The sequence below is a fragment of the Camelus bactrianus genome, chromosome 13, assembly GCF_048773025.1.
Source record: "Camelus bactrianus isolate YW-2024 breed Bactrian camel chromosome 13, ASM4877302v1, whole genome shotgun sequence".
Taxonomy (NCBI): Eukaryota; Metazoa; Chordata; class Mammalia; order Artiodactyla; family Camelidae; genus Camelus; species Camelus bactrianus.
Genome location: NC_133551.1, coordinates 49,797,478 through 49,821,672, shown reverse-complemented (window position 1 = coordinate 49,821,672; position 24,195 = coordinate 49,797,478). Strand labels below are relative to the sequence as shown.

At 49.0% G+C, this 24,195-nt stretch overlaps 1 protein-coding gene across 6 annotated transcripts in view; it reads right to left on the bottom strand.

The window, feature by feature from the left end:
• The window catches only part of HIVEP3 (HIVEP zinc finger 3), a 454,010-nt gene that overhangs the window by 74,948 nt on the left and 354,867 nt on the right, over positions 1-24,195 (bottom strand). For 5 of the 6 annotated variants that reach the window (XM_074376695.1, XM_074376700.1, XM_074376698.1 and 2 more), the window contains one exon: positions 21,178-21,375. The exons of the other annotated variant lie outside the window; for it this stretch is intronic. The gene's annotated coding sequence lies outside the window, so the exon portion shown is untranslated. The remainder of the gene's footprint in view (positions 1-21,177; positions 21,376-24,195) is intronic. 6 annotated transcript variants of the gene reach the window in all.

Genomic DNA, 24,195 nt, shown 5'->3' with positions numbered 1-24,195 from the left:
AAAGAAGGAGCCTTCCCACAGACACGGCACATCTCACACATGGAGTTGCAGGCGTGGCAGCACATGCTGATGAGATGCAGCCTCATTGTGGTTTTGGAGCCTGTTTCTTCTAAAATTGTTAACTTCCTCCAAGTCCAATGTCTACCAGTCCCCAGGATTAGAAACCATCCTCATTCAGTTACAGTACTGACTCCCTGCTATGAATGCTGAGGGATTTTTTTTTTTTTTTGTATTTACTCTCTCCCCCAACTTCCTTCCATACCATCTCACCATTTTTGATAATTACATATTTTTGGTTGTTCTGGCAGTTGCCTTTAACATCTTCCAATAACATCTTTAAATTTCTATTTCCTGGTCTGTCAACCTTAGAGAGTATCTATTCACTTCCTGCTAGGAACGATGAAGAAATTCTACCTCCTGTCCTCTGTCCACCTTTGAATTCCTGTTAGTTATATATTTATTATTATTACATTGTCAAGTTTCATAACATTTGCATTCTCATGTATATTACAATTAAGTCTAGTCTATAGGTAAATTCTAAAAGTTGAAGCTAATAAACAATATGATTATAAAGACATCCTTTCCTGGAGAACCACCTGGTATGAATGGACCTAGAGAAAAGAAATGTAATTCCACATGATAAAAACTTTGTCACAAGAAGAAAAGTCTCTCACAGTTAAGAGCCAATCAAGTAAAGGAAGTATTTATGGCTCCCTTTACTTCTTGAATCCCACATCAGCATCTTTTTGGATTCCTTTTTTGACTGATAGAAATAACTCCACAGGGTTTTTTTTTCTTTTTCCTTCCAAAAATATGGATGACTGAGTGATAAACTTTTTGAACATTTATACGTGAAAAGTCTTTATTTTGCTTTCAAAGTTTGAAAAGATAGAATTCTTAGTTCAAAATCATTGTTCTCCAGAATTTTGAAAACAGTGTTCCACTGTCCTTGGGCATCTTGTATTACTGATGAGAAATTCTGATGTAAGTTTTGATTCTCTCTGGAAGCTTTTTGTTTTTTATACTTGACATTCTGAAATTTTAACAACATTGGATGTCTAAATGTTCCTTCTCACTAATTCCTGTCCTGAATTCAGTGAAATTTTTTAATTTTAAAATCTGTACATGTTTCTTCAACGTAGGGAAGTTTTCTTCTGTTAGATCTTTCACTGTTTCTACCCCTCCCTGTCCCTCTGCCATTGTTGTCATCTCTGCTTCTAGATATCCTATATATTTTGCTCTACATTCTGGGATATTTTCTTAGTTTTAACTTCTAGACCACCAATCTGATCTTCCTCCATATCCATGGTGTCATTCAGTTCATCTGATGAATTATTTTTCAGGAGTCATTATTTTAATTTGTGATAATTCTTTCCTTTTCTCTGATCACTCCATCTTCATAGCAACTGGTTCTTTTCTATTAAATGAGATAATCTCTCAAGTATTGCCACGGATGCAAATGATAATTTATTTTAGGGTTCTCTTACATTTTAACTATCTGTTTCCTTTGGAGTGAACTCTTCTTTTTCTTTGTTTTCTTTTCTTTTCTTTCTTTCTTTCTTTCTTTCTTTTTTTTTTTTTTTTTTTGATTTTAGGCCTTCTTTTTCTGCTCTTGGTTCTCTTCTAATGTTTGGTGCCCCTGGTTGTCCATACATATTTATGAATGAAGGAGTATGTTGTGAAATTAGTATATGTGTCAGGATACAGGCTCTAGCGCCTGTAACAAGGACTCAACTGTAAGAGTGGTTTAGACAGGACAGAAGTTTATTTGTCTTATGTAACAATCTGAATGTAAGTGGCTGTGGGCTCATGTGGTGGCTTCACAGGGTGGGTATCTTTGATCTTGCTTTTCTGTCACGTACGGCATTCATCTTCCATCTTCTACTACCATGTCCACACCTTAGTCAGCAGGAAGAGACAGGGGAGGGCAAGGCTGGGAGTCACTCTTATGATTTCAGTTCACACCAGCCACGGGGCCACAGCTAGCTGCCAGGAAGCCTAGGAAACGTAGTCTTTAGCTGGGTGGCCATGTGCCCTGCTAAAATTTCCACCACTACAGAAGAAGAAAAAAAAGGATACTGGCGAAACAATGAACTGGATACCACTTCCTATGAGGTCTTCAGTCTATTTATCTGACAGGTTTGCCCTTGAATGTGATGTTGGAATCATAAACCCATCCTATTTAGGGTTCTTTATAAAAGAGTAAAGCATTGTGATGGCAAATTTCTCTATAAGGACTGTGCAGAGGAAGCTGGCCAGTGGACTCCTGCAGTTGCTAAAAGAAGTATAGTGATACTTCACCCTGAGACAAAGCTGCCACACTCCCCGCTTGTCCCCAGCTCCAACACTGAGTTGGCTGGGGATGTCTGGAGCTCCCTTCGCTGGGCTTCTCTCTCAGATCCTGGCCCCGTTACTTTCCTTAGAGAGCATTTCTTAGGATTTGGCCTGTCACTGGCTGCCTGTCTCTGCTTACAGAAAGTGAGAGGGGTTGGACTGGACTTGTTCCTCTGAAAAGTTCTTCAAGGGACTCTGTAACCCTGACAGCCCACTCCCGATTTTTGTTTTGTTGGCTCTTGGCTTGAACTATGCTTGGGTTTTCTGGGATAAAAATCACTCAGGCCTCTGGGGTCTTGGCTGTAGTGTCTTCTGCTCTGATTTCTCCCTCTATGAAATCTCATGGGCTTCCTATCTTCCTGAGACTTTATCAACATTTTTGGCTCATGGCTGGCATTTTATATTGTTTTCCAATGTCATGATGTCAGCCTTTCCAAAATGTCTTTCTCTGTCATCTAAAAATGCCTAGGGAACACACGGAAGTGGACACTTACGCTCCAGCTATTAAGAAATCCAGCTGCTGGGTCGTGACTCATGGGCAGAGATGCCAATGGCCATTCTAGGATACTGACACATCAGGAGGGGAGATGGGCCCTTTCAGGTGAAGGCCATCGTCTTAGAACCCCGCAGTGTCCACTCTTGTGGAGAGCACATTCAGTGCTCCGACTGAGATGGCAAAGGCCACCCAGTTCCATGAAGGGTAGGAACAGCTGGTCCTGCTCACCTGGGCAGCCTGGTGGTCCACCAGGCAGCAGCCAATGACTGGACTGCCTGGGGGGCCTGCAAGCCACTGCATGGGCACCCAGCATGCTCTTTTGCCCTCTCTCAGATTCTGGGGAGAGCCTTTGGAGGGAGCTGATTGGCCAGCCCTCTGTATCCTGCCACCCACTGTCACACAGGAGCTGAGAGGCATGGAGCTGTGCGCACTAAGTGTGCCGGGAGAAGGGGATCCAGGGGCTGTTTCTAGTCCACGACTAGTCTTCTCCCCCAGATCTGCTGGCCTCCTGACAGTTTCAGCTCCAAGGTGTGGTTCTGAAGGTCTCTTCCGTGGGCTCCTGCTTTTATCTCCAGCCTCCTCTTTCCCTTCTCCCTCTGATCTGTGTTTTCTGGCTAAAGAATTCTCAGAACACATGCCTTTCCCAATACCCCAAACACCCTGTCCCTCTTAGTCACATAGCAGACTTCTCAATGTCCTTCAAGCTCACCTGGGACAGTTAATTTTATGTGCCAGCTTGGCTGGGCCATGGTCCCCAGATGTATGGTCAAACCTGATTCTAGGTGTAGGTATTCTTTAGCTGAGATTAACAGTTAAAGCTGTAGACTTTGAGTAAGCAGATTACTCTCCATAATGTGGGTGAGCCTCGGCCAATCAGCTGAAGGCCTAACAGAACAAAGACTAACCACCTCCACCCCCCAACACCCAAACAAGAAGGAACTCCGCCAGCAGATGGCCTTAGGGCTCCAACTGCAGCTCCTCTGGGTCTGCAGCCTCCCAGCCCACCCTGCAGATTTGGGACTTGCCAGCTTCTACAAGCATGTGAGCTGATTTCTTAAAATAAATCTCTCTCTCTCTCTGTATATATACATACACACACACACACTTCTATATATATTTAAATATATATTTTTAAATCCTATTGGTCCTATTTCTTTGGAGAGGCCTGACTAATACACCACCCCAAACATCAAATCCTCCAAGCTTTCTGTGACCTTCTTGCATTCAGTCAGACACCTCTGTACATCTTACACCGCGGTGTAATTTATTTGTTGTAATTTACTTGTTTACAGTGTGTCTCCCCCTAAGAGACAGACTTCTGTTAGGCCAAGGGGCCTCTCTCATTTGCTGTTATACCCCAGCACCTAGCACAGCGGCAAGATGGTGCTTAATAACTGATGTTTAGCCAAAGGGTGGGTGAACTAACGAGAACAAGAGAAGGCCACGGCAGGCGGGCTGGGGAGTCTTATCGGGTAGAGGGATCAGGTCAGACTCTTGAAAGGGACCCTGTAAGATGGGCCAGGGAGGGGCAAGGTAACTAGTTCCTGAAAACCAGGCTCGCAACCCCACTCCTAAATAGAGAGGGGACCCCTGTGAGTTTAACCTAGGGGAAGATCCCGCGTGCCAGTGTACAACCAGCCCCACACAGGGAGCTGGGTTTAATTCATTTCTCACTGAATTCTAACCTCCATTTCTTGTCAGGAATTCTCACTCTGGGTCCTGATCTGTGTCTTCCGTTTTTGATGACAATGGAGCGCTACAAGCACGTGGGAAAGGCACTGTTGTATCCTTGAGGGGAGTAATTCTCAGCTTTCTTTAACCCCCACCCCCCAGATCTCTTGTGCTCTGTCCTCACCAAGCAAGAAGACATAGTCAGGTATAATTTTCTGAAACTGCACTACAGAAAAGAAAAAAGGCTCTTACAATCCACACATCCTTTTCTCCATCCAAACCAGATGATTTTGAAAATTCCACCCTGGTAGTAGACTCTGGGCTGAGGGGTGTAGGGCAGGAAGTGGACCCTTTGATCTGTGTTTCCCAAAGGTCCAAGCACAGGTTGCTGGTTGCCTAGTGGGTTAGGAACAAATGAATGAGTGAATAAATAGAAGAGACAAACACTAAATTGAATAGGTTATAACGTGCCCCAAGTACCTCCCTATAGAACAAGTTCAGGCCCAGAGCATGTAAGTCAGGAAAAAGGAAAAGAGCCAGAAGCTAGAGACTGACGCAGCGACTGGTGGTTTAAGAAAGATGAATCAGATGTTGTGACAAGAATAATCAACTCAGATCACTTCAAGGAGTGCTCACATTACTGAGCCCTGACTCCGTGCTGGGTATTCTGCTCAGCACGTGAAACGCACTGAATCCTCAGCATAGCCCCATGAGGTCGGTAATGTCTTTAAGTCCATTTCACAGGTGAGGCAAGTGAGGCACAGAAGGTCACATGACTTGCCGAGGGTCCCACATTCAGTAACGAGTGGGGTTGGGAGCCCAGGCAGGCAGGTGCCTCCTGAGCATGTGCTTTGCTTGTAACCACCTCCCCATATCACCTCCATGGGTGGTGCTGGCACACTTAATAGAGGAAATAAGGAAAAACTGGATTTTTGCTCAAGGTGTGAACTTTGCTCAGACCTGGAGAATCTAGAGATGTGGCTTTGCACCCCGCTTCACGGGGCTATCTGAGCAAGTCATCTCCCATCTGTGCTGCCTGTTTCCATAATTAAAAGAGAGAGTATTGACCATAGGTAGTCACTGCAGACCTTACATCCTGATATTCTGGAAGGTTCTTCTTCCTAGCCTGGGCCTACCAGCTGCCCCGAGGCCCACTCCCCCAGAAGGCCTGAGTCTGGCCCTCGCTGAGGCTTCTGACTGGGCCTGTGTGGATGTGGACCCCCTCTTGTGGTCTTGGACATTCCAAGCTTCTTCTCTAGCTCCTGACCTCACCTCACCCTCCTGCTGGTTGTGATACTCCACCTTTTGCCCCATCCCCCCCACCCCTCCAGCACCTCAACGCCCTGCTCCCACTCCCCGCCCCAGTAGGGCCCCAGCTCCTCCAACCCTTACTGCCTCCTGGCGAGGGTTCAATCCCCTCCCTCAGCCCTGCGGCCCGGTCCCTCTGCTTCCCTTTTTGTCCAGCCAAATCCTGCTTGTCACTGCTGCCAGCCTCTCCCTGGGGCCTCCAGTGTCCCAGACAGGACCAATTTCCCTCTTCCTCTGGGTTTTGCTTACCCCTCTATTTCAGATTACCATAATAATGCTAATAATGCCACCTCATATGGGTGCCAAGATTACAGCTCACGGGAGGCTTTCACGGTAGCCCTCTCATCTAATTTTACCAGATTCTTCCCTGCAGAGATGACTTCCTGCTTATGCACCCTTCCCCACCTTAGGCTGTAAACACAAAGTCTGAGCATCAATTCACGACAGCAAAGTTCCTCAAGACTGCTCTCTAGTTAGGACCTTATCTCATTTTGCAGAGGAGGGGGCAGAGCTCCAACGAGGTTGTAGGATTCTCCAGACCACCAGGCTAGAGAGTAACCAGGCGGGATCCACAACCCAGGCCCCTCGTTCTCAGTCCAGTGCTTCTGAGGGTACTTTGCTCCCTGGTCTGCACCCAGGATCGGACGCATTTCTATATTCCCGCCCCATCTTTAGCACTGACAAATACGGTGTCCTGAGCTCATGAACCAGGAGGGGTGTGTTGATGTGAAAAATTAATTCACCAGGGCTTAGAATCCCCTTCCTAAGTGCCTCCCTCCAGAGCCCTAGGATGCCAGCCCCACCCCCACACTTTACCTTCGCACCTGAGAAGATGGGCAGAGGTGGGACTTTGAGAGCCTGAAATCCTGGCTCCTTTTTCCTTCACCCAGAACCTCAGGAGACCCAATGACGTTTCCTGTTTGTCACGCAGACAGACGTGGGGCGGCCTCTGCCCATTGTCTCCACCAGTCTGGCAGGGATCATACACTGCCCCCTCCCAGGATGCAGGCTGGGAGGCTCTGGGGCACCTAGAAGGGGGAACTACAGGGATGTCCCGGGAGGGAGTGGTGGAGGGCAGCCAGGGATGCTGGTGCTGAGTCACCTCCCTGGATGCCAGGCAAGGCAGAGCCCTGCTCACTCGCCTGCAGGGACTCCCCACTCACTCCCTTCCCAAGAACTCCAAATCCTTCTAACATGCCACAAACCTCTCCAAATGGGTTTCCTAATAAGTTTTGGCACAAGTGAGTGATTTCTTTCCCAAACAGGATCACACCCCTGTCTTCCTGCCCAGGTCTCTCATAGCTCCCCTCTCCTGTGGCCGAGACTGCTGCCAATTCTTGATTGCTTACTCTGTGCACAGGGCTGGGCTCAAGACAGTTTATACTGTACCCCTCACTGTACAGAGCGTTTCACATGTCATATCTCCAGCAACAGATTTTAGAGAGCAGAGCTGTGCTTTAAGCCCCTTTATGTTCTCTGTGCCGGCCCCACAGCAGGCACTCATGGGTGTTTGTGAGTGAAAGAAAAAGCAAACGAATGAAGTTATAATTGTGGAAAGCTTCAGATAATGGACAGTTTACAGAGGTCATCTTGATTCTTTTCTGGAGAAGGAAGTGTATTCATTTCCAAGACTAGAGAGTATATCAATCTATTAAAAAATAGAATTTTCTAAATTTTAAATGTCTCATAAACATAACTTTTTGGAACTTGCTCTATTAGGTGGTGTCTAGTATAATTCACATACCATAAATTTCACCCTTTTAAATGTACGATTAAGTGGTTTTTAGTACATTCACAAGATTGTGCAACTCTCATTATGTAATTCCAGAACATTTTCATCATTCCAGAAAGAAATCCCCGACCCATTAGCAGTCACTCCACATTCCCCTCCCTCCCAGCTGCTGGCAACCACTAATTTATCTACTTTCTGTCTCTACAAATTTGCCTCTTCTGGACATTTCATATAAATGGAACCATACAATATGTGGTCTTTTGTGTCTGGATTCTTTTGCTTAGCATAATGTTTTTAATCATTTGCCTTAAAAATATTAGTATTTAAATGATACTTCTTGGAGCACCTTGGCCCCCAGAAGTTCTGAGGCCATAATGCCTGGGAGAGGATACAGTTTGGAGCTGAGGCTATAAGCCATCAGGATATCATGGGGTCTGGCAGCAGATATACGGGACCGGGCAGTGTGGGAGTCAGACGGGCGATGGTCTTCACAGCCTGGACAGTCTGGGGCCAGCGGCAGAACCAGGGGTTAGGAAACAATCACCAGTGGGACTGGGCGCCCTGCCGTGCACTCGGGAATGCCCAAAGGAACAGCTGCCTGCAAACCCAGTTCTCTATGGGGCAGAGAGGGGTGCCCAGCCCTGATTCTAGAGGGAAAGTCCCATTTCTGAGATGGCTTCAAAGTTCAGCAGGAGATGTGGGCCCCCAAGGCTGGGCTGGTTCAGGTCTAGGGGTGCAGAACCAGCAGTGGCCCCCCTCTCTGTCCAACCTAGGCATTTACTGGGAAGCAGCACCTCCTGGCAGGAAACCCCAACAGGCCCAGTAGAGCCAAGAGTGCTTTGGTTCTTGGGCAGTTTGTACAGGAATTGATTAATTACTTAGTTAATTCCACCATCCCCCTTTTTTTTTCAGTTTTAACTTGCTTTATTCCACAGAGGTGGTTTACCAAAACAAAACAGGAGCTCGAATTAAAAATGACAAATTGATGCAGGTGAAATGAAAGACATCAGATCTAGAGCAGAAGGGGTAGAAGAATCCGGAGAAGTAGCCTAGGAGTTCCCCAGGGTGTCTCTGTTTGGGCTCCAGGGTCAGGGTAGGCCTTCCTGGCAGGAAAAAGAGGAAGGATTACATGGTGAGCTGCACCTTCTTGGTTGTCCTGACCATAAGCACAGCAGTTATTCAGAAAAAGTGCAGCTCTTCTTGGCAGTAAGATCTGAAGGGCATTTCTTTCATGCTGTTTCAAACAGGGAGCCATTCATTAAGTCATTCCTCCAACACTTCTTGGGCCACGACTTGCCAGCTCCCGGCTGGCTCTGCCGGCCCCTAAAGATGCCAGGTGGGCCCCACCCTTCACATCGTTAGTTCTTGTTTGGGAAACGCTGTGCCATTTGGTGACCACCATGCCACGTTTCGCCAGAAACACATACCATCTGTACTGTTATTTATATAAAACTTTAATTTACATTGACTTGAATTTGATTTGTTAAAAGATAGCCTTGTCTTAGCAATCGGGATCATGGGTGTAACTGCCAACTCTAGATTTTTACTGAATTGTTTTAGAAGAAAGAAATTACTATTAAAAAAGGGACTTCAGCCACGTTCCCCTGAAATCACCTCATGTTCTATTAGTGGTTTCTGCCCTGCTCAAAAGCTCCCCCACCATTTCACTTCTGATGCACTGGGGAGCACCCCGCTTCATGAACAGCGAAGGTCCCCCTCGCCCCCTCCACCTGGCAGAGTGATGGAGCTGGTCCCCGGGTAGATCTGGTGTAGGGTTCCCCATCACCCTCCAAAACTCCTAGAGCTGTCTGTTTCATTTATCAGGGTGAATCAGCACCCAGCATTCTGCCTAGCACACAGTAGGTGCTCAGAGAACAACCCTGAGATGTTCACAGCACGTTCTGGACGATGGGAACCTGTGGTGGGGAGGGAGGCGCCTGTGATTGTGGAGGGCTGTATTTGCTGAAGTCTTTTTTAAGCGGGGTGGTGGGTTTACTGCTGTTTTCTATGATTGTGTATTTTGTTGTTTTTGTTGTTTGGTTAACATTTTAAAAAATTTAAATGTATTTGTTAAATACATGAATAAATCTAGTAGTAGCCCTTTAACCAGTGTGCTTTCTATCTGCTAACATATATAATGTCCATCTCAACTGGCTTTAACTGGAGTAAAAGACATGGCTCTGATTTGCACAGCAGGTATATCCCAGCTGGGGATCTTCTCAGCCTGTCACCTCTCCCTGCACTCCCAAAGCCTATAGCATTGAGACGGGGGAGGATAGTGAATCTGAGTGTGACTGAGGCCGACAGAGGCAGAGTTCATCTCAAGTCAGGCCACGGAATCCTTGGGGTGGCTCACGCAAGCTGAGCGGGATCTGGGCCCTACTTGGAGAGTCCCAGCTGGATCCATCTGGGCCCCACTGATGAGCCCCACATCGTGGCAATGAGCATTTTTATAAAACCAGGCCACCAACAATGTCCTTATTCCCCAGGCGTGACAATGACAAGTCTTGACATATCTATTTAGTGAACAACAGACTATTAGGCTAGGTCGAATGCCAGGCTAGGAGGTCCACTGAGATCACCAAGATGGGCCCACAAAGTCTCAGAGTCTCAGAGTTGGAAGGGACCTTCGAGGGCACTGGTGCATGCTCCCATCCACGACTCAAGCCTGCGGTAGGCACTGCTCTCAGGAGGCCACTCACAATCTGGGGCAGCAGCAATTGATCTTTTTGTTTTGTTTTGTTTTGCAAAGGAGTGGGGGAGGCATTCTTTGTTTCTGTAAGAATGGAATCACCCTAGGTACAATTCTCTGCACCTTGCTTTTCTCATGGACAATCTTTTTAGGTTGAAGGCCAACATTTTGGAGCAGTTCCCATATACCAGGCACAGTTAAAAGCACCTCCTCTGCATCAAGCCTACAGGGAAGGCACTATTCTAATCCATACTTTACCAAAGAGGAGAATGATGGTCAGAGAATCATGTAATATAGTTTGCAGGGCCCGGATCTGAACCCTGGCAGTCTGCCTCCAGCTCACATTCCTAACCACTGCACTTTACTGTCTTTCTAAACAGAGACAGGTTCTGTCTCACTCTTTTTAATCGCTGAGTGATGGACCACAGTTTGAATACAACAAACTTCAAACTTTCCCTACTGTTGAGTTTTGTAATTTTTCTTTTCTTTTTTTTGCCACTAGAATTTTACAATAAACATCCTTTGTACACATATCTTCACAGACCGGTGCTATTGTTCCATAGGCCAGATTCCCAGAAGTGGGACCATAGATCAAAGGGTGTGTGTGTTTTGGGTTGCAATAGCCATGGGGCCTATTGTTCGAGGTGTCTTCCTAAGGATGAGCCATGCAATTTTCACTCACTGGTTTTGATTCTGTCCTGAGGACCCCATAGGACACCCCTGGCCCCTCTTCTCCAGGAAAACCTCTGGGATGGTCGAGGACAACCTTCTATACCCCAGTTTCCCCAAACTTTCCTCTGACAACACAGTTGGGTGTCCCCTTGGTTGATCCAGACACCTCTTAAAGCACAGCATCCTCCAGGGTGACCTCCCCCCCAACTGAAACCGCCCCCCCCACACACACAGAGGGGCGGTATCTTTGCTGATGTCGGTGGTGTGGTCGGAGAGATCCAAGTTGGGAGGTTCAGAGTTCTTATCTTCAGCTTCCCCCAAATCACACATATGCCTTCCTGAGAAAGAGGCCCTTTGTGAAATACTCAAGGACAGACAAATTCTACACACCCTCCATGAGAAAATAGAGCTCTTTCTTCCCTTAGAGAACATGCCAATAATTTGGGAGCCTCACAGACCTCACATCCTCCAGCTCAAGGTCTTATTTTACAAGAGTCCTGGAGGGCAGTGACCAACCCAAGTTCACACACTGGGTGTGTGACCACGTTTATCTGAGCTGGGAGCAGGGTCGCTGGGGGGCACTTTTCTCTAGCTTCTCCGCCTGTTGGTTCCTAGGAACCGTCTTTCTAGAAAGGCATAGTGTAAATATTTTGCTAAGCAGCCAAGAGAGGAAACTTACCCAGGCTGAGCTGCCCCGCGCTGGGTGCTGGCCATGGACACAATGCTCAATGAGGGCCATTATCTACGGAGGGAGGGCTGTTTGTTCCGCTGCGGGACGGTGCCAGAGCCCGGAGCCACCAGGCTTGCCACTCTGGCTGCCACACAGAAGAGTCTCCTTGCGCTCAGCAGACTCTGTGGTTATGCAATGCTGGGCCAGGAGGTTAACTCTCCCCGGACAGGAGCCAAGCCTTGTTCCTTCCTGCCTGAGTGTATCCATCTGAAAATGCTCAAACTTGAGGGCCTCAGTGTTTGCAAAAAATGCTCGGGCCCTGAACCTGCTGGTTGATTCCAAAGGGCGTAGTAGCGCCCATCCCTGTAGCTCCTGGCACCTTCCTCCTGAGGCCCTGGGCTCCAGCCACAGCATCTGCCCTCTCCTCCTCAGCATCGCTCGGGGGCCTCGCAACCCTGCCTCCTAGCCTGTGCTCCTGCTGTTCCCTCTGCTTGGAATGCTCCTCTCCCTTGTCTTTCTCTGTCAGTTGTATCTGGTCTAAGGCTCCCTTTTTAAAAGCGTAAGTTCCACCCCACGTCCTCAGAGCCTTCCCTGTCCGCCCTAGCCACCAGTGACCTACGCTGAAGTAGTGAGTTTTCAAGCCATAAGAGATCTGGGAAGTTATTGACCCAACTGCCCCATTTTCCAGATGAGGAAACTGAGGCTTAGAGAGGTTGGCTAGCCTGAAAGCAGAGTGAGCAAATGTGAGAGCATCAGCAGGGCTCTCCTCCCTAAACTGCTGCTCCGACACTACACATCCCATCTGTCAGCAGATCTCATTGGCTCTGCCTTCAGATTATACCCAGAATCCAACCACTTTCCATGGCTGCCTCTTTGGTCTGAGACACTATCACCTCCTGGTGACGGCACCAGCCTACCATGCCACCCTGGCTTCCCGCAGTGTGGTCTCCACACACAGCCAGGGGAGCTTTTTAGAACATTCTGCAAATCAGGCCACTCCAGGGCTTGGGCCTCCAATGGCTTCTCAATTATCCATACAGACTCCACCCCTCCAGCTTCCTTTCCTCCTCTACCCTGACCCCGTTCTCCAGTCCTCCAGCCACACTGGCCTCCTGGCTGCTCCCACCTGGCAGGACCCCGGCTCTGCCCAGAACACTATTTCCCAGATACACCAGCGCTCCCTCCCTCACCCCTCAGGTCTTGGCTCAAATGCCACTTTCACAGGCAGGCCTGTCCTGACCACCTGATTTCTTTCCTCTCCTGAGGTCATCTTGTCACCTACAACAATACTTGACATAAGTGAAATACTTATAGGTGATATATTCATATCTTTAATATCACACAAAATAGTATGCGCTAAGTTGACAATATATTCATCTATTTCCCCCTTCTAGAATGTAACTGCAAGAGGCAGGAATCTATCTGTGTGTCTGTCATGTAAATGGTGCCTGGCACCTTCTGTCCAGGCACGGCTGGTCTTAAGGATGATCTACCTCTTTGAGGATGGATGACGGTGATGGAGGTCCTGGTGTCACAGTGACATAGTGGGTGTGAGCGTGTGTGTGTGTGTGTTAGGAGTGAGGGGGAGGGGACGAGTTTGGTGGCACATGCAGGATCAATGGAAGGAGAGAATCTGAAGGCCCCAGAGAGGCCAGCTTGGAGGCTGCCCAGACGCTATGTATTTAGGGCCTTATGGGGGAAACACCCAGACACCTGGGCCTCAGTGCCTCCCCACCCGGCCCAGGCAGAGTTGATCCAGAAAGGCTCATTCAGAGCCACAGAAAGGCTGCTCAGATGGGGCTGTGAGGACCTAGGCGGGGCTGGCCCCTCCCTGCTTTTAGGCAACTTGAATTTGCAAGTCCAGGAATCTCTCTTTATTTTTCAAAGGTCTCCAGTGGGTGACTTGTAGACTCCACTGGGTTTGGGGGCCTCGGTTGAGTTCCTCTGCACAGAGCTTTATTCCCAATAACAAATATCTGTTGAATGAGCACAGAAGAGATGGAAGGCAAGGGGGAAAGTTAGGCACAGGAGAGGAAGGCGAAGGCTCCAAGCAACAAAGCAATCTCCAGGAAGCATACCAACCAGAACCGAGCAGGGACAAGATGGCAGGGCCTGTCCCGACAGGTGGGACAGGCTGCTCCAGTCTTCACTCGCTCTCCACACCTGCAGCTCTGCCGGCCGGGAACGCAAAGCCCAAGCAAACAGAAACTCGTGATTTCAGTTTTATTTGGATTGACATTTTTATTTACCCATGGCACAATTTCTTTGAGGTTGGCTGGTTTTATTCTAAAGAGGGGCCCAAGCTGAATTACCTGGGCGAGTGGCTGTTCAAATCTCTCTTTTCTCCGTCTGTCCCAGCCCATCTCGCCTCTGCCCTCACCCCTCAGAGTGCTTCTTCTCTGACTTTCGCCCAAGTCTTTTCTTCCTGGAGGCCTGTGCTCATTCCTCGGGCTCTGGTCCTTAATCCTCTGCTTGTTTTTCCCTGCATTTCTCACCTTGTCTTACTAGCAGCTTCCATGGCTGCACACATCACCTGCCCTGCCTCAGAACTCCCCAGTCCTGCCTTCCAGCTGCCATCCCACTGCCTATCACAGTCAATATGCTTAGCACCAAACTCATCTTTTCTCCTCTTCTGCCTCTGGTATCATCATTCTCCTAAATCCCCAGGCTGGTAACATCAGAACTACCTCAGCATTTCACTCTCCTCTGCCATCGTATCATCCATCCATCCACCCCTGCCCCCCTCCCCATTCCCTCATCTGTTCAACACTTGCTGACCAGGCACCAGTGTGCACCAGGCTGTGCTGGGCACTGGAGACATTCACCATGCCTGTCCCTTCTCCTTCTGTGGAACCTCCAGGACCACCCAGGCCCTGGGATTGTGAGAGGAAGCATGCTCCAGAACCAGTCAGTCCTATATCTGCTAGTAATTCACAGTGTGACCTTGGGCAAGTCACTTGCCATGTCTGAGCTTTGTGCCCCTGCCTGCTTTTGGAGAGGATTAAGCATCCCTGCCTCACCTCTCTGTAGCCTGGCTGTGATGCCTACAGGTGAGCTCAAACTGAAGAATACTTACGAGCATCACCCCCAGCCATGTCGCAGCCTTCTTCCTCCTACAGACCACGGCCTTAAACCCCTGTAGCTCCTAGCCTCCAATCTGAGACAGAGCCCCAGAAGCTGCCTTTTAAAGAAATACCCTAGGCAATTCTGCTGGAACGGAGAGTGATGGATCATACCTAGAGAGAAATTCTGGCTCGCAGGATGAAGTCCAAACTCCCTCACCATCCCCCCAGCCCTTGATCAGACCCTCGCCCTGCTGGTCTGTCCATTCATCACTCTGAACCCAGGACCAAGCCTGCTCTTCTCCTGCCATTTCTCCAACACAGAAAGCCTTCCTGACCCCTCTCTCTCTCTCTGGTAGTCTTTTCCCCATGCTCTAAAGCCTTCTCCTTCCTCCAGAAAGCTCAGCAACACGACTTGTCATGGGTACCCCAACAAACCCATGTGCTCTTGTTTCCTGCCAGGCTTTTCACCAGCTCACATCCTAGTTTCCTAACCAGACTGGAAGCTCCCTGAGGGCAACCATTTGTCTTGTAGATTTTCGTGTTCGATCACAAATGCTTACTGAGCATTTACAAAAACCTAAATATGCATCACAGTGGCATGAAAGGAGGAGTGGCAGAATTCCTGCCTAGGGGTGCTTTCTCTGACAGCAAAGACTGACTAGAAATGCAGATGGGGATCCCAGAATCCCAGAGCGAAGTTTCCTAGTGCCACGGGGGTGGGGCACACTGGAGGCAGAGGAGGAAAATCCAGAAAGAATGAGCAAAGGATTAAAGCATGAGGAGTTCCACGGGAGTAGAGGAGGAGGAGGAAGAGGGACAGAGACAAGGGGATGGCTGGACTGGGAATGCAGAGCCAAGGAGTTAGGCTCATCCTGTAGGTCAGGGGTTGGCCAGTCCAGCCGGCTGCCTGTTTTTGTCCACGAAGTTTTCCTGGAATACAGGCACGGCCCAGTTCTCTCACACATTGTCCACGGCTGTAACAACAGCAGAGGTGAGGAGTTAGAAGAGACTGCATGGCCAACAAAGCTTAAAATATTTATATCTGGTCATTTTGAGAAAAAGTTTTGTGGATCCCTGCCATAGGGATCTGAAAGTTATGGGTGGGTTTTAAGCAAGGGACAGCATGGTCAGATTGGTGTTTTATCTTTCCATTATTCTGGGACAACAAAGGGATGGGCTGAGCAGACAAGCCAGCAGGAAAGGAAGGTGGTCGGGAGGCTGGTATAACTAACTGTCCAGGTGAGGGGGTAGGTATCACAACATTGTTGTTAATGATTTTTTTAAGAGTTGCTGTGTGCCTGCCTTGGGCTAAGCCCTTTATATGCCTTTTATAAGCCCAATAATATGACATATTCCCTCATTTAATCTGCACAGCAACGGCAGGTAGTGCTGTTACCCCCATCTTACAGACGAGGCACAGAGAGGGGAAGTGGCTCGCCCAAGGTCACACAGCTGGTAAGCAGCAGAGCGAGGATGCAAAGTGTCAAGCTCAAGGTCTTAAGGTCGAGTCTGTTTTCATGTTGATGGATCCCTTCAAGCTTCTCTGAGAAGTCACAGAACACCAGTCCTCTACAGGAGAAAATCTCCCCTGAGTGGAGTCAGGCAGGAAGTGGGAGGCAGGAGTGTGGCTATTTTGGAAAAGCGACACGAAAAACCACGAAACTTCCTACCTGTCCCGTTTTACTCCCATCTGTCCTCGGAAACAAGGCTGCCCCTCTCTTAGATGAAAAGGTGTTTCTCCCCACACAGTGGCTCTGCCGCTGGTGGTGGGAGAGGGCACTAAGCTTAGCACACGTTTGCTATTTTTAAAGGACTATATAAACAAACAGGGCTATGTAAATAAGAAAAAAAAATGAGGTCATCCTTTTAAAATCTAAAAATGTTCCTTTTCTATGGGGTGAGCAGCAAAACCTCAGAAAGAACTTGTGCTTTTTTATCCCCGAGAGGCCTTCTCCAGCCCACAGCCTCCCGAGGCCACCAGCCTGCCCCTCCCTTGCTTGCATCTATTGGGGGGAAGGCAGGCGTCCTGGGAGCCGGGACTCCTGGGTTTTATTCCTGGCTGTGTGGGCTTTGCCTCGAATGCCCAAAGCCACTGCCCAAACCCAGTCACCACCTCCTTGGGGCCTTGACATCCACCCCCATGCAGGTCACTCGCAAGCACTGCCCATACTCACGTGCCCTCCTCCTGCATAAACCCGCTTGGCACACCGACCCCAAGGACCCCTCTGCCGTCCCTCTCTCCTCCCTCCTCCCCTGCCGTGATCTGCAGAGGGTCCTCAAAGGTCCTCGGCATGATGATTAGAAGCGATTTGCATATTTCCCCTCGCGCCCTCCCCCGCCATTTCTCTGTCCATATTTTAACCTTTCCCTGCGTGCTTCTGGACCTCTTCTTCCAAGCCTATGGCTGGAAGTCATTAGAGCAGCCCCGGAGAGCTGCGTTTAGGTCACCAACAATTGTTAGGTGACACCCCAAGCTTCAGCAGGCGCTCCTGGGGCGTCTCTGTTTTCTGAGTACTTTTTCCCTTACTGACCCCACTCTCGGCCATGTGACCCTCTCCACTAGCGACAGCATCACCTCCCTCCTCTCCTCCGCCTCCCCAACACCAACTCTCGGCATCTTTGGCTCCTTCTTTATCCTTCCGCAGAGAAATGAGAACCACCAATATGCGCCGAAGGGGCTGTTTTCAGATTGTGTTCTGCAGAGGTGTTTCACAGGTTCCTCAAATGTCATGTGAGAATTTTACTCTAAAAACAGAGTTTGACTCCAATTAGAACTGTTATGGAAGCGGACCTGCACATTCAAACCTGTTCTACGGCACCTTGTAACACTGAGTACAGCCAAGAGGTGCAGCCAGCTTAAGGCGGTTTGTGCAGAGCTCGGACCGAGAGACCTGGGAGGATCTCGAACTTTAGTACTGAAATGTGTCTTCAGCTAGAAAGACTGAAGCTCTTTACTGGACATCTTTATGTTTTTAAAATTCAGGGCTCTAACACATATAAAACAGCACAAACAAGTACACGCTAAAACTTTCAGTGATACGAGAATGGATGACGTGAAGTATCATGAAAATGTCACAAATGACTGTGTGCTTCCTGCGTGTTGTAATAAGAAGGAATCCAAGCAGTTGTTTGATACTGTCAGTGATGCAAACCAGAATCCCTTTCCCCTCCTCCCCAAATGTCCCCATAACATTGGACTGAAGACCCCCCTGGGCTGCAAGTTCAGCTGTGAGAAATCTGTTGGCAATTCACATCATCTTCTTGATATGATCTAGAATTTTCTGAATACCGTGCAACCAAGCCAAACAAAACAAAAATGACAAAGCAGTGCTGAATGTTACAGCTGATACACCGATACAATGATCATCTAGAACTGAGGCCAACAAACTTCTATAAAGGGCCAAATAGTAAATATTTTTGGCTTTGTGGGACAGACAGTTTCTGTCACAACTACTTAACGCTGCCATTAGAGTGGGAACGCAGCCATGGATAATGTTTAAACGAATGGCATGGCGGTGTTCCAACAAAATTTCATTTGCAAAATTCCAGCGGCAGCCTGGGGTCAGGCCCATGGGCTGCAGCTTGCCGACCCCTGATCAGGTCCCTGAGCTTTCACTGTTTTTATGCATTGAAGCTGAGTCATTGTTCTGTTAATGGATTTTCATGATAAATAGATGTTAAAATTTTGAACTTAAAAAATAAATGAGTGTTAATAAACTACCGCTTTAACTTGGCATTCCATGCAGGATTTGACTTTTAGAAATGGTTTCTAAAACTATCAAAGTTTGAAAACTACTAGCAGAAGGCTTTGCTGCTGAGAAGATGCTTTCATACCCATTTTCAAATTAGATTCATCCTCTAGTTACTTATTCAGAAATCACATTTTTTCTGGAGAGAGCCCCAGCCTGGGCCTGTACTAAAGGTGGGGGACTATGACTCCACGCCTCCTGATCCCAGTCCTCAAATGGTGTTAACGAGCCTCCCTGGTCTGGGGGATTCTGCAAGGCCACTGAAGGCTGGCGTGTGGCTGGCTCCTACCTGGCACACCTGCCTGCCTGGGCTCGAGCCCTCCACCTCGTGCAGATGCCATGTATTCCAGCCCCCCCGCTGGTGGCTGGGCGAAGCTGTGCCAGCAGTGAGTCCTAAGTGCCTGGACACTCCAGAAGCACTGAGTCAGCACCCCATTAATCACATATGCCTCTATCCCCAGAGGGCGCGTGGGAAGGGGTGGGGACCAGATTTCTCGCTGGAACCAACAGCTTATTTCCCTCTAGGCTAGTCCTACAGATTCTTCCATGTAGCTGGCAGGAGTCACATGGACCAAAAGAGAGTCTAAGAGTGAAGAAGGGAAGGGTAAGTGCCAGGTCTGGGGAGGACCACCATCTGCCTGCCCCATGACAGTGTCCCCACATCTCTGCTTGCAACCCTCAGAGGCTTCTAGTTCCAGCCTAGTTCAGTTATCTACTCTACACCTAGCTGAATAAATCCAGACCCTGCCCTGAGACAGCTAGTGGAGGAGCCCACAAACAGCTCACGGTGATATGCACAGAAGGAGCTAAATGCTACATTGTGGTATCGTGAGGTGTCCCGGGATGCCAAGGAAGGGGGACCCGTTAGTTCATATTATGGTGCTACTGATTTCTATTAAAATCGAGATATTCTTGGGGGAGTGGTCATCCTTGAAACTGTTACTGCCTTTCTTCAGGAAGCATCTTGGTGGAGAAGAACGTACTGGGTCTTTTGTAGCCAGAGGTTCTGCTCCTTACTAGCTGTGTGACTGTCTTTAAATTACTGGACCTCTCTGTGCGCAGTTTCCTTATCTGTACAAAAGAGGCAAGAGAATAGGCTTCACTGGGGTTTCCGCAGGACTCAGGCTTGTCTGCAAAGTGCAGGGCTCCGTAGGCAGCATCAGCCCCTTAACTTCACCCTGACTCTCCCTTAGGGACTCATGTTCCGGGACCAGGTGGCAGAGCATGGCAGACAAGTAACAGGGCTGCAGGGTGGCAGCCTACCTGCCTGCCTGAGTCAGAGGGCTGCTCACTTTGGGGAGCCCATGCTAGATGTCCAGCAAAATCCTAGGGCCTCACCTGTATCTCCCTAGCAGCCCTGTGAGGCAGGTGCCATGACTCTCCCATTTTACAAGCAAGAGAGACAAGGCAGAGAGACTAAGCAACCTGCCTCCCAAACCAGTAAATGCTGGAGCTGGGATTTGAACTTGGGAAGATCAGAGTCTCCATCATTAAGGACCACATCGAACTTCCCCTCAAAAGGAGGCTCCAGTGCCCAGTTGTTCTTCCTCAGAGGCCAGGGGGTGATTCCTCTACCTCCGCTGAAGAACTCTGGTCATGGCCTGGGTCTACAGTGGGCCCATGTGGTGCAGCCCCGCTGTGGGCAGACGCCCAGGCCCAGCCCCCCTACAGCGCAGGCAGCTACAATGGTATCATCTCTGAGGGCTGCCTGAGGTCCTGTCCTCCTCTCTGTGAGAGAGAAAACTTCCACTTGGAGGAAAGAGAATGGGCACTGCTCACGGCACAGCTGGCTAGGAAGCACCTGCTGGGACTCACAGCTGAGCCCACAGCCCGAAACACAGGACAAGCAACTCCAGAGGCCCCAGAAAGAGGCCCCAGAGCACCCAAACCTTAGCTGTATCAGAATCAAAATACAGATTCCCGTATCCCGACCTCTGAGAGTCTGATTCAGAGAGCAAGGGTGGGCTAAGGAATCTGGTTTTTTAACCAGGCACTCTCCCCCAGCCCCTCCCACTCCCTGGGTGATTCTGATGCACTCCACAGCCAGACAAACATCCAAAGACATAGTCCTGATCCAAAGAGCTTCTAACATCACACACCTGACCTGAACCACAGCCTGAACTTCTAACCTGAAACTACAACTCATACATGAAGAGCTAAAAACAAACGACATATACATATTTATAAGCCATGCTGGGGCGCCTTCCCTGGCCAATTCAGTCAGTCTCTCTGGAAGGTGGGGCTTTGCTATTGGAATTTAAAAAATCTCTCCAGGTGATTCTAGTATGCAGCCTGGGCTGAGAATCCAACATCCTTTCATTTCTTCACATCCAGGAGGCCCCTGAAGATGCTGCTCTGTCTTCAACAGCCCCTGTGCTCCTCTGACCCTTTAAGCAAGAGCCATCACTGAGGGGGGTGGGGGTAGGCAAGCAGAGAAGAGGGTAGAGCTCTGGATAGCAGCGGGACATGGTGGGGCTGGCGTGTAGGGAGTCTGTGGTCCCTTCAGAGGAGCTGTTGCCAGGAACAGAATGGGAACTAGGAACTGGGGAGACAGGACTCCATTTGAGGGGAGGCAGCGTGGTTCGCAGTGAAAAAGTGTTGGCCCTTAAGGTCTCTATTCCCAACCAAGGAAGTCTTGAGGGCATCCAGCTTTCACAGAAGCTCAAGGAAAGCAGTCATCACCACTACCACCACCACCACCATCATCATTATCACCCATTTTAAAGAGGAAGGACTCTAGCAAGCTCAGGCCAGAATGCCCAGATGGAGTTCCCAGCCTGTTTCCTACCTGTGTTGAAGGCACCACTTTCGATGACCAAAACTAAAACGCTGTTCTCTTTGAAAACCAGTGTTCATGTCCACTCCTGCGGCAGCTGCCTCCTCTCATGCTCTGCTCTTCCCTCTGGAAGGGAGAGCTCACCTGGCCCATGTCTCTTGAGGCTCCTCCATGAACTAGTTTGAGGCTGCCAGGTCTGTGCCTCGAATCCTGCAGGGGACGGTTGAAAGACATGGTCAGAGAGTTTGCCTGGTCAACTTCTTTAGACCTAGAATAATGTCTGCATGGTCCCAGGAGGCCCAGGCCCCCAACTCCTCCCAGGTGGCTTGTCTTTGTGCCGGGCCAGATCCCTGTTTTCCCCTGGGGAGACCGTTGGCGTGGTGGCTCTGGTGCCTACCATGTTCTGTCTTGCACCTGGCACCTAACTTCTCTGAGCCTCTATTTCTTCACCAGTAAGTAGGCAGAATTCTAAGATGGCCCTTAGGTTTCCTGTCCCCCTGGTATATGCATCTTGAATGACCCCCAGGGCTGTGAATATGATGGATTTTACTCTTGCAGTTAGACTATATGATAGGGCACACATGACCTTAAAGTAGGGAGATTATTCCATGGGCTTGACCTAACTGAGAAAGTCCTTTAGAAGCAGAGTTTTCTCTGGTTGGTCACAGAAGAGGAAGTAGTTGGGATTAAAACCAGGAGCAACAATTTGACATGCACTTGCTGACTTGAAGATGGAGGGGGCTGGGTGGAAAGGACCTGTGGGCAGCCTCTTGGAGCTGAGAGCAACCCCCTGCTAACCCACAATCTTAGGACCTGAGTTCCAGTAACCAGATGGGCCTGGAAAAGCAGAATTTCCCCTAAAGGCTCCAGATGAGAACTCAACCTCTGGATACCTCGATTTAAGCTCTGAGCAGAGAACCCAGCCACTCTGTGCCAGACTTCTGACCTACAGGGCTGCGAGCTAACAAAGGAGGGTTGTTTTAAGATGTTGTGTTGGAAGTGATTTGTTACACAGCAAGAGAAAACCAAGACAACCTGCAAAAGTGACTCATATTGGGGCCTGGGTGAGAATTAAATACAATAATAGACTTAAGATCACATTGTATTCCTCAAATCACCAAACAAAACAGAGCATTCAGGGCCAAGGGAGGCAACAAGGATTACTGCATCAGTTTTTAATTATCAACTTACCAGGCTGGTGGAAGAATCAAATGAGGAAATATAGAGGAACATGTTTCATGACATAAAAAGCCTAAACTGTTCTAGTTGAATATAGTGCGGTGTGTCACATCCACTCTGCCCCCTTGAGACTACACTCTGGTTTATCTGCTGGAGGCAGTGTGGAGTGACGGCTGAGAACGAGGCTCCCAGGGCCAGGATACCTGGGTTCCATTCTGAGCCTTCTACTCATTACCTCTACTTTGGAACGCTACTTAGCCTTGCTGTGCCTGGTAAGGGTGCCTAAGAATGGCAAGTACCTCCCAGGGTTTCAGTGATTTGGTCCATGTAAAGGGTCTGCACCAACGCCTGGCATGCGGTGCAGCCCACGTAGTACTATCGCTACTACTCCAGTGCACCAGTAATCCAGGTCTGGAGTAACTGCATGCAGGCCTGGGGCATCGTCACCTTCCTTCTCTTGAGTACCATGCTTTTCAATGACACAGCCTTGGAATAGTTACTGTTTTGGCAACTGCATCCCACTGCTAGTTCCTACGAATGTACAGGTAACCAAAGCCCCTCACTGTTCCCTCCCTGCTGCACCTGTTGCTCTCAAGGGCAGCCAGCCCCGTGCCACATCCCAGGGCAGCTTCACACCACCACACAGCCATGTGGTTGGACTTGCCCTCTGGTGCCCATCTGTCATTTCCTGATTCTATTTTCCAAACCATCCAAACTTTTCACACTGTGTATTTCCATTATCCTCAGATCTGACCTCACGCCCTCCAGCAGATCTCAATTATTAATAAAAACAGTTGGTTCTACCCCTCCTAGCATAGAAACACTGATGTCTCAGAACACATTATTCTATAAACACAGTCCCACAATTTCTCACCTCTGAGCCTTTGCTCACATGCTGCTCCGCTCTCCTGGTAACCATGTCTACCTGCCAACCCCTAACCATCCTCCTTCAGAAGGCTCAGCCAGCTTCCCCCAAACTGGACCTAAGTCCTGCCTCCCCAGAATACCCAGAGCACATTTTCTGGCCTCTAAGGATAAGTAGCAGTGCGCATCCTGCACAGAGACTCCAGGAGTCTTAAAGCCTTGGTAGACAGCACACATCTGGGGTGGGGCAGTCTGACTTTCCCTGGAGCCAGGTGTGGTGTGTCACACAGTGAGTGCAGAACAATTCTCTTTAGAACTTTACTTGGTTGTTCATTCATTTAACAGATGTGCATTCAGTGCCTATTTTGAGCCAGTCTGGGTAGTGGATCCTGGAGATAAAAGAGCAGAGTTTCAGTCCCTCCTTTCCAAGGGCTCACAGTTGGGGTGGAGGTGGGGCTGGGGGAGGGGCCAGGAGTCAAAGGACTGCATTACAGGGTCTCGCATGTTCTAAGCTGCTGCATGGTGAAGATACAGAGAGAGGAGCAGTCAGTTCTGATGGCGTCTGCATGTGTGTGTGTGTGAGAGAGAGAGGGCATTTCAAACAAAGGAAGTGTAAGTAGACAGGAGACTCCAAACTGGCAGAAGCTTCGAGAAATTGCCTGCTGTCCATACGCCTGGAGGTCAGGGGCAGTGACAGCTCATGAGGGAAGAGCTGGGCAGGGAAAGCATTTGATAGATGAGATAGTCTGGACTTGATCTTGTAGTGGAGTGAGGTCACCGAATGGTTCTGATGAGTGAGGTAATGTGGTCAGGCCCAGGGGTGCGGCTGGAGGGAAAGATGCCATCTGGGATGGGGGGAGGAGGTCAGCCACTCTCTCCTCTCCCTTAGCATCACCTCAGTGCCACTCTGGCCATGGATGGGAGAGCATGGCGGACACACCTCCACCAGGATCACCGGGACGTGTCACGCAACCTGAGGGTCTACGT